General features: G+C 47.2%; 1 long non-coding RNA gene across 2 annotated transcripts; it reads left to right on the top strand.

The window, feature by feature from the left end:
- The first annotated feature begins 2484 nt into the window (after positions 1-2484).
- On the top strand, positions 2485-6358 carry LOC121032858 (uncharacterized). Of its 2 annotated transcripts, none has more exons than XR_005791560.1 (3): positions 2485-2684; positions 5751-5908; positions 6056-6358. It is a non-coding gene; the product is annotated as an uncharacterized LOC121032858 (long non-coding RNA). The 2 variants fall into 2 exon arrangements; XR_005791559.1 differs by lacking the exon at positions 2485-2684 and adding an exon at positions 4752-4769.
- The last annotated feature ends 3580 nt before the right edge of the window (positions 6359-9938 follow it).

Below are 9938 nucleotides of genomic sequence, written 5' to 3'. Positions count from 1 at the left end.
CAGAGGATGAGATACGGTTCGTGTCCGCAGGATGGGACCAATGGATTGACTCTCCAAGGGATGAAGTCCCTGCTGTTGGCCGCCTTAGCACAATGCTCTAAATCGCTGAACTCACGAGTCATCTGCATTCTTAAAGAGGTTCCCAAACCTACTGATTCCTTACTGACACCAACGCAACCCATGCTGGTGCTAAAAAAAAAAAAAAATCCGATGATTTAAGGCGTAGCCTATGCACTGAAAGGTCTTACGATCTAGTTTGGGTCATGAGTGACTGTGTCTTCTAAGGCAGAAATAGAGAGTAGTGCAAAATAATTACGTTTGCCCGTTTCAGAGAGTCTGGAACTTTCTGTCATGTCTATATGACATTTTAAAAGATAATACGCGATAAGGGCCAAGAGTAGCGTAGGCACAGCGAGTGCTACAGAAATCAAGAGCTGCCAAGGGGCGGGATTGGAGGACTGGGCAGTTTTATTGAGGAGATGAGCTAAACGGTAGGGAAGTCTCGCATCTGAGGTAGGAACCCACACGTGCAGGGGGCTGAGCAGAAAACGTGAGCGAGGGAGCGGATGGAGGTACTAAAGGTGCCCAGCCTGGACGGGACAGCCTCGACCCCCTCTGCGTACCAGCATGGGGCCGCGCTGCCCGACCTTCCGATTTTTCAAGGAAAACGCTAGAAGCCCGCATTTGTAAGAAATGGCCAGATTTTAACCTGCTGGCCACTCAGGCAAACACTCTGGCAGGTCAGATAGAACAGTTTCTGGCTGGACTGGGCTGCAGCGTGGCACCTGTTGACCTAGGTCGGCCAGGCGGGAGGCTCGAGACGACCCTTTGCATTTCAGGAGACTCCACTTTTCCTGGGTGCAGGATATGGTTAGCTCTGATTAAAGTGACGTTAGGTAGAGCACATCTACTTTGCATAATTCCTTAATTTTGAAGAGGAAATGTATACTCCCTCCCCCCCCCCCCCCCCCGATACTTAATTTTGCTCTGTCAACAGTAATGGTCCTGAACCGCTGCCACACTGAAGGGCTGCGGAAGAGGGGGGGGTGGCCGTGAGTAATTAAATTCTATTTGCTGAGAGCAAATGGCAGAGCCCTCAATCACACGTCAGGCCTCTTCGGCTGCCTCAAGAGGAAGCTGTTGTCCAGGATTATACAACTGCTACCTTGCTTCGTATTTTATTTTTTCTTGCAGTCGTATGTACATAACATGTACCCTTCGTACCGTTTTGAAGCGTGCGGCTCCGTGACGTTAGGTACGTTTGCAATGTTGTGTAACCACCACCGCCGTCCATTTCCAGAGCGTTTTCGTCATTCCCAACAGAAACTGTTTACTCACTAAACAATGCCTCTCCCTCTCTCCCTCCCTCCCCACCAGCCCCCAGGAACCTCTATCACGCTTTCCGTCTCTGCACACTTCACATAAGCAAAATCATGCAATAGTTGTCCTTCCGGGTCCGGCCTATTTCACGAAGCATAACGTTTCAAGGTCCAGCCATGCTGTTGCAAATATCTCATTTCCTTTTTATTTTGTTCCGCTCCCCCTGTTTCCTTCACCACTTTCCCCCATTTGAGTGGTAAATATATACCAAGAGTGTAATATTTTTAGCACAAAAACCACCTACGTGTGCACCATTCAAAGCTTTAATTCTCTCTCGAAAAGAAAGGATCCTGATTATCCAAATCTATGGTTTTCAGACTGCCTGGATTTGAATTTTGACAACACCATCAACTATTGTATGATTCTAGCAATGCTGCTTAACCTTTCCGTGCCCTAGAGTTCTCACACGAAAAGCCTGGAGAATAGTAATTCGTATGTAGGCTAATATCCCATGTGATATACAACACAGTAGGAGCCATTCATTCGGAGCAGTTTTAGTCATTTAAACGTTTTGGAAACTTAACTTGGGGCTGATTTTATATCTGTGCGTGCGTATTCTAAATAATATCTTTAAATAAGTTCTTGTGGCCTACTGGTTAACCGGGGGCTGCTCAGGGACCAGGGACTATCAGAAGATAAAGCTGCCACAGAGCCCTGGCACGGCTCCCTGTTCGGGTCCCATTCACGGCGGTCATAGTGAAGTTTGGGGCTAGAGGACACCTGACATGACAGGATCACAGAGACAACTCTCAGCAGGGAAGTTGACAGAAATATCTGAAAGGAAAGAAGGAAAAGCGAGAAGAAGGAACAGGGCAGGCGTAGATGGCAAGGAGGGATCTAAGCCACTGAACAAGGCCATTCAGCGTAGGGGCAGAAATTCTGACATGCCACTCACGAGCCTCAAGAGTGTCAACTTTTTCGATAGCCAAGCACTGTTCGAGAAGTACAGGTGCGAGAAAAGATACAAGTGAGAAGGCTCTCTACAGACCCCTTATACACAGGAACTAAGTTAGGCCCCTCCCCACAGGCAGGTCACAGTCCAGTAGGAGACAGAGGTATGTAAGCCAACGAGTTCCATGATAGTGCCTTTCACAAGAAGAAAGGTACGTAAGATACCAGGTATCACAGAGGAGGGACGGATGAACCCTCTCTCGGAGGGTCAGAAAAGCTTCCCGGCCTATACGACATCAAGGCTAGAATATTGAGAAGTTCCCAGCCACACCGGGAAGGGAAAGAGAGACACTGTACGGACAATTGCATTCAGGGGACATTTGAAATCCTTAAACGCTGCTGGAGTTGGAGAGGTAGGTGCGGGGAGGAGTGAGGACCCCTGCGTGTGATGCTAAGGTTTGGGGACCCTGGTCTTATTGACGGGACCAAGCCAGTAAAGGGTTTAACCAGGAGAGGGGCATGCTCAGAGATCTGTGGTTTTCGAAAGCTCATGCTAGCATTGGTGAAGAGTATACGAAGTGGGTAGTAGGGGGTGCCTGGCTGGCTCAGTCAGATAAGCGTCTGAAGCTTGATCTTGGCCCAAGTCCTGATCTCATGGTTCATGAGATCGAGCCTTGGTTCAGGCTCTGTGCTGACCGTGGGGAGCCTACTTGGGATTCTCTCTCTCTGCCTCTTCCCTGCTCATGTGTGTGCTCTCTCTCTCTCTCTCTCTTTCTTTCTCTCTCTCTCTCTCTCTCTCTCTCAAAATAAATAAATAAATAAACTTAAACAAACTATTCAAGTGGTTAGTAGAGATAAAGCAGAGAAGGCAGGGACATTAGCCAAGAATCTACTGGAATCTCCCGATGAGCTTTAAAACCAGGGCAGTGGCCATAAGAATGTCAAAGAAAAATAAACAAATTCTATGCTTCATTTTTTTTTAGTCTATTTTTTAAGATTTTATTTTCCTAAGTAATCTCTACACCCAGTGTGGGACTTGAACTCATGACCCTGAGATCAAGAGTCACCTGTTCTACCGACTGAGCCAGCCAGGTGCTCCTATGTTTTTAGTCTATAGCCACTGCTTTAACAGGTATTTAATGAGCATTTACTGTTAACTGAAGCATTTCATTAATACATGTTATATTTTTCATATTTTTGAAGCATCTTCACAAGTGTGAGCCCTAAATTATCTGTGCAAGGTGCTAGGTTTTACCGTCCTCGTTTTACAAACGCAGAGACTGAGGTCCAGGGAGGTGAATTCATTTTTCCCAAGGCTACACAGAGAACTAGCTGTGAAGCCTGAGCTTACACCCAAACCTTATCCTGGACCAGGTGTCCCCCCTGCCCGCACCCCATGACGTCAACAGCTCAAAACAAATTCCCTGTTTATGCATCCCCCCAAAATGAAAGTCAGTTTGACAACGGGTTATTGGTCAGGGGAACGGAAAATGTCAAAGAAAGCCAAAACTTTTAGTGAACTGTAGACTTCTTGGAGTCATTGATCTAGATACAAATGGCCCAGCAAAGGGGAAGGAATGCAGGGCTGTTTCTGGTTTGTTTTTTAAGTGGTGAGTCCACTTACCCATACACACAGCGCTGGCACAGTGAATCACAAGGATCTGTGGCGCACCTCACAGGGTGACTTCGCCTCCTTCCCGCTGCCGGGGTAAAATCTGCAAAATCTCTGGGTTAGATAGAAAGGCCGATGGGGCCGTGAAGATCCGTCTTGATCACTAAGAAGAACCAAAAAGCATTTGGTGACCCATTTAGGCTTAATTTGCTTTCAGGCTTCTCCACCATCTGTGGAGGCTGGGAGGTGAGCCTTGTTTAGCTCATTAACACACACTGATTCTGTTTGGCGTCTCCATACGCCTGCGTCCCAAACACGAGTGAGTGCCTTCAAAAGGGCAAAGTCACATCTTCTACCTCTTGCTAAGTCTGTCATTTATTTGAGGCTCCCAGACCTATTTGCTGAAAACATTTTCCATTCAGAGTTAAATCTGGCTGGTTCCACCGCTGTATTTATATGACTGGGTCTGCGTTTTATTGCTGTAAAAAGAGATTAGTCCTGCTGTAATAATTTTTTTCCATTTAGAGAGCACTTTGGGCTGAGTGGCACATTCAAAACCACAAGGTTTTGAAGCTGCTTCTTTAAAATCAGCCACTTTCTCTCATCAAACTCTGTAAAAATGACAAATAGCCTCTGGGCACAACCCCCACAATCACCTGGTAGGGAGAACAGCTTTTTTTTTTTTTTTTTTTTTTTTTTGAGTTTATTTGTTATTTTGAGAGAGAGAGAGACCCGGGGAGGGGCAGAGAGATAGGGAGAGAGAGAATCCCAAGCAGGCTCTGAACAGTCAGCACAGAGTCTGATGCAGGGCTCGAACCCACAAGCTGCGAGATCATGACCTGAGCTGAAGTCAAGGGTCAGACGCTTAACCAACTGAGCCACCCAGGTGCCCCAGGAGAACAGCTTTAAAGAAGACTATGTTGGCAATCTTTTCCTGAACCCCCGTGGGAGAGGTTGCCCACACCTCAAGTTTAGACCCAAATTAGGGTCAAACAAATTAGTGGGAAAAGATTGGCTAGAGAAAAGGCAGAAATCTCCTTAGAATTTGTCAAGGAAAGTGATTTTCTTTTTTTTTTTTTAATTTTTTTTAACGTTTTATTTATTTTTGAGACAGAGAGAGACAGAGCATGAACGGGGGAGGGGCAGAGAGAGAGGGAGACACAGAATTGAAAGCAGGCTCCAGGCTCTGAGCCATCAGCCCAGAGCCCCACGCAGGGCTCGAACTCACGGATCGCGAGATCGTGACCTGAGCCAAAGTCGGCCGCCCAACCGACTGAGCCACCCAGGCGCCCCGATTTTCTTTTTTTAAAAAAACGTTTATTTTTGAGAGAGAGCAGGGCTGGGGGGCTGGGGGGGGGGGCGGGTTGCGGGCAGGGAGAGGGAGACACAGAATCCGAAGCAGGCTCCAAGCTCTGAGTTGTCAGTACACAGCCCAATATGGGGCTCGAACCCATGAGCTGTGAGATCATGACCGGAGCCAAAGTCGGACGCTTAACTGACTGAGCCACCCAGGCGCCCCAAGAAAAGTGACTTTCAAGTTTATTTCTTCCGATAGAATTCCTTTTACCAGACAGAAATATGGTTGGCACCTTCCCAGTCCTCCTCTTGCCCTCCACTGGTGTCCCCCAGGCCTCCCAGGAAACATTCTCTGAAAACCTCTACTGCAGGCCAGCTTCCTCCTTTTTTAGATAAGGAAACAGAAGCCTGGAAAGATGAGGTGACCTACTCAAAGGCTGACAGCAAATGCCAGGGACAGTGTGGTGTCCAATGGGTCTCCTCAGCTGAGGAGAGAATTAACCAAAACAGACAAAACAACATTCTGGTTCCTCTTTGATCATGTGACTATTTGTGCTTTTCTCCTGAGCAGGACTTAAGAGATCTTCAGTTTGGGTTCCTCTTCAGTGTGCTCCTGACCTCCCCTCAAGTGAGGACCGGTATCTTTGATTTTTTCTGCTTGAACCTGGGTTGAAACTACGTGACCTTTTGAGAACGTGCAGAATCCTCCGCCCCAGAATCCTCCCCTTCGTGAGTTGCAAAATAGACCTCCAGGGGACAGAGCCCGGGCCTTTGCACAATGGTTGCGGAGGTCAGGGGGGAGGCCCACCCCCTGCCTCTGGGTCCCACTCATTGCCCTGCTGGGGGCTCCTCTCTGGCTGCCCCACCTCCACCCAGGGACCTCGCTGTGCTTGTTGTGTGTGTCAAAAAACGGGCAAGCAACGTGCACATAAAATGTCAAGATCCAAGAAAACTGCAAGACCAACCTGCTTAACCAAGCATTTCTGGAAGGGAAGAGTCCTTTTGACTAATGCTTTCAGACGGTCTGCTCCCTGTCCATTTATCACCAGTTCCTGTTTGCCAATCCCAAGCATATCATTTATATGTGCCCAGAATCCCTGGGTAATGGGCATGCTGTAAAAATAAATAGAATAAATAAATTAGTTCTTGAGCTTCTCGAATAAATCCAGTTGAATTAAACGCACCTAAAGTCACTCAGTCTTGAAGAGCAAAGTGAAGACCGTAATGAAACAGGCTTCTGGTTTGGGAAAAAGTGAGAACAGGGAAAAAACTGTGCTCAAAGGCGTGAAAAAATTTAAAAAACAAAGCAGTCTTATTTGCACAGTTATTGTTATTTTCTAGACGCTTTGTCTCTCAAGTGCCTTTTTCCATAGCCTCAATTCGCCTTACATTTCTAGACCCTTCCACTGAAATTTGAATGCAGGTCTTTTTAAAAAAATTTTTTAATGTTTATTTATTTATTTTTGAGAGAAAGAGAGAGAGTATGCACAAGCTGGGGAGGGGCACAGAGCGAGGGAGACACAGAATCCGAAGCAAGCTCCAGGCTCTGAGCTGTCAGCACAGAGCCCGACGCGGGGCTCGAACCCACAAACTGTGAGGTCATGCCCAGAGCCGAAGTCGGACACTGAACCGACTGAGCCACCCAAGTGCCCCAGTACAGGTCTTTTCAAATGTGGAGTCGGTGACAGTTACCTGACAGTTACTAGATCTGATCAAAGAGAAGGCAAGATTGTTTATCTCAAAATTTACCCCTCCTAAAGGAAAGGAGAAAGTAGCCCAAATTTTCACATCCCTATTGTCTTGCCTAGTATGAGGTTTGTGTACTTTGAAGAGCAAAACTCAGCCTGGATGAGACCCGGGCTAGCAACTCGCTCGCCCACATGCGCATTCTTGCCTCAGCCCTTGGTGGAGCCCTCGCAACGTACCAGGCAGGCACTGCCCTAAGTCCTTGCTTTGCATCAAATGTTTTAACCCTCACAACGACCCTACAAATCATACACCGTTATTATCATTTCCATTGCAATACGAAGAAACTGCTAGTTTTAAATTCTTGCGGAGGTCACCTGATAGAATTGTTTTTAAAGGCAAAGAGCAAAACGTCACCCAAGATTTAAGACTCTTGTACAATTAAGGTAAATTATGTTTAAAGCAGACATTTGGCATCTACGCCTATAAAAGTTTATATATTCAAGTTGGCCTAACTTGCATATTTTTTTTTTTAGCTCTTCCCACCGGAAAGATAAGGTATCACCTTATAATTCAGATTGTTTTCCACCTGAGCACATGCGGTGTGTGGAGACCCACCCTGCGAGTGCTGGCGGAACCGACGTGCGTCTGGCTCTCACTTTCGATCCCATTGTTCGATCCCGTACTCGCTACTCTCACACACACTCACCAATGCACACTCGTGCTCCCACATGCTCAGGCTCCCGTATGTACACGCACAGTCATAGTCACACCCAGGCTCTCACACACTGATGCACACTCGTGCTCACGTTCACACAGCTGTGCTCCTGCTCAGATACTTACCCGCATTCACACTCAAATTCACATCCATGCTCTCACACGCTGGTGCACACGCATGTTCACACGCGCTTGCACTCACATCCCTCCCCACACTTACACTCACACTCGGGCTCTCACACACTGATGCAGACTCATGCTGACACATGCTCACTCTCACACCCTTACCCACACTCACACTCATACTCACACCCGTGTTCTCACACACTGATGAGCACTCGTGCTCACGTTCACACAGCTGTGCTCCTGCTCAGAGACTTACCACACTCACACTCAAACTCACACCCACACTCATACACTCTCACTGATGCACACTCGTGCTCACACTCACACACCCACATGCACAGTCATACTCACACCCAAGCTCTCACACACTGGCGCACACTCGTTTTCACACTCACATACTCACACTCACACGCACACAGTCACCCTCACACACAACTGCCCCCTCTCCTCCCAGAGCTGGGCCCGGGATGAGGTGAGGGAGGCCTCCGGGAGTGAGCGCCTGCTCCGATGTTCCATGCCGGCTGCCTCTCGTGCCCGTCACTCCCTCATCCAGACCCTCCCCCTCCCTCCTAAGACACACACCACACACCGTCGTTCAGTACAACAAAACAGAGCCCGGTCGTGTGCTCCGGTAGGCCATGGGGAAACGCAACATCTGTAGGCGGCCGAGTGAGAGGGCTGGTATAGACCTGACATCAGTGAGTCCTGATGAACAAGTGAAGTCACCAAGGCATTCAGCCTTGGGCACCAACAGTTTAAGGAAGAGGAAATGACTTTATTGCCGGAAGACAGCTGAACAGGAACAGCTCATTAAAACGGGCTTGATGGGCAGGAAAGAGAAAGCAAACTCTTCCCCTCAGCAGTGGCAAGAATCTAAGTGTGGAAAGTGATGAGATCGGCAAAGAAGAGAATCCCAACCACCCGGGTATTCCAAAACTGCCAGCGCATCTGAAGCCTGCTGGCGCCGAGTTATCCCAGCAGACAGGCTGACTCATGTCCTCATTCATTCAGCAAATACTCACTGAGCCTCGATCACTCCTCTGGGTGCTGGGGGTGCAGTGGTGAGTGCAAAGCACAGATAGGTCCCGGTCCATCAGGGGAAAATCCAGGCAGCATTAACATGAACCCCTCTGTCAGTAGTACTGTGTTCAAATTCTCTTATAGGAAGTCTTTCCCCATGTAACCCCAAATCCACTAATTCTGCTTCTCCAAAATTTACATATTCAGTCTCTCCTCTATTTTATTTTATTTTATTTTATTTTATTTTATTTTATTTTGAGAGAGAGAGAGAGAGAGCACCCAAGCAGGGGAGAGGGGCAGAGGGAGGGGGAGAGAGAGAATCTCAAGCAGGCTCCACACTCAGCACAGAGCCCAATGTGGGGTTCAATCCCACGACCCTAGGATCATGTCCTGAGCCGAAATCAAGAGCCAGATGCCCAACCAACTGAGCCACCCAGAGCCCCATCTTCTTTTTTTTAAAGCAAAACCCTGTTTTTCAGAACTGTATAAACTGAAGTCATTCTGAAATTAATAATGGTTTGTATAAAAATAAGTCACCAAATCTCTTTGGAAAAGGCTGGAGGAGCTCGGCTGAAATTTGAGGAAGTGCAAACCTTCTACTTTGGAATGAATGTTACCTTTACGATGGCTGGGGAATGAGGCAGACTAGCATGGGTAAACTAGGGACCATTTCTTGGTTGCCTGACGTACAGCTAGAAACGAGATGTGATTTGTCCTAAATGGGGTGGGGATGTAATTTAACTGTGCAGTGGGGCCAATTGTGTTTAAAGTATATATAAACTGGGGTGCCTGGGTGGCTCAGTTGGTTAAGTGTCCAGCTCTTGGTTTTGGCTCAGATCATGATCTCCCAATTTGTGGGCTCGAGCCCTGCATCGGGCTCTGCGCTGGCAATGTGGAGCCTGCTCAATTCTCTCTCTCTCCCTCTCTCTCTCTGCTCCTCCCCACTCTCTCTCTTAAAATAAATAAACTTAAAAAAGTAAAGTATATATAAACTGATAGAAATTTATGGAAGCATAGATAGTCCTTATATTGCCTATATATTGGGTATATGGAAAGTAACTATTACAACTATTGATTTCATTCCATGAAATTTATATTTCTGTTAAAATGATTTCCTATGAAATGGGAAAACAATTTATTTTTAATTTATGTGTCGTGCATATCTTCGTAAACTCCTTTGTTTTTTTGTCCAGTCCTCTATGCAGCGGTT

The sequence above is a fragment of the Herpailurus yagouaroundi genome, unplaced genomic scaffold (genome assembly GCF_014898765.1).
Source record: "Herpailurus yagouaroundi ecotype Mexico unplaced genomic scaffold, PumYag 142, whole genome shotgun sequence".
Lineage (NCBI taxonomy): Eukaryota > Metazoa > Chordata > Mammalia > Carnivora > Felidae > Herpailurus > Herpailurus yagouaroundi.
The sequence above is the reverse complement of the archived record's forward strand: the minus strand, read 5'-3'. Positions and strand labels throughout refer to the sequence as shown.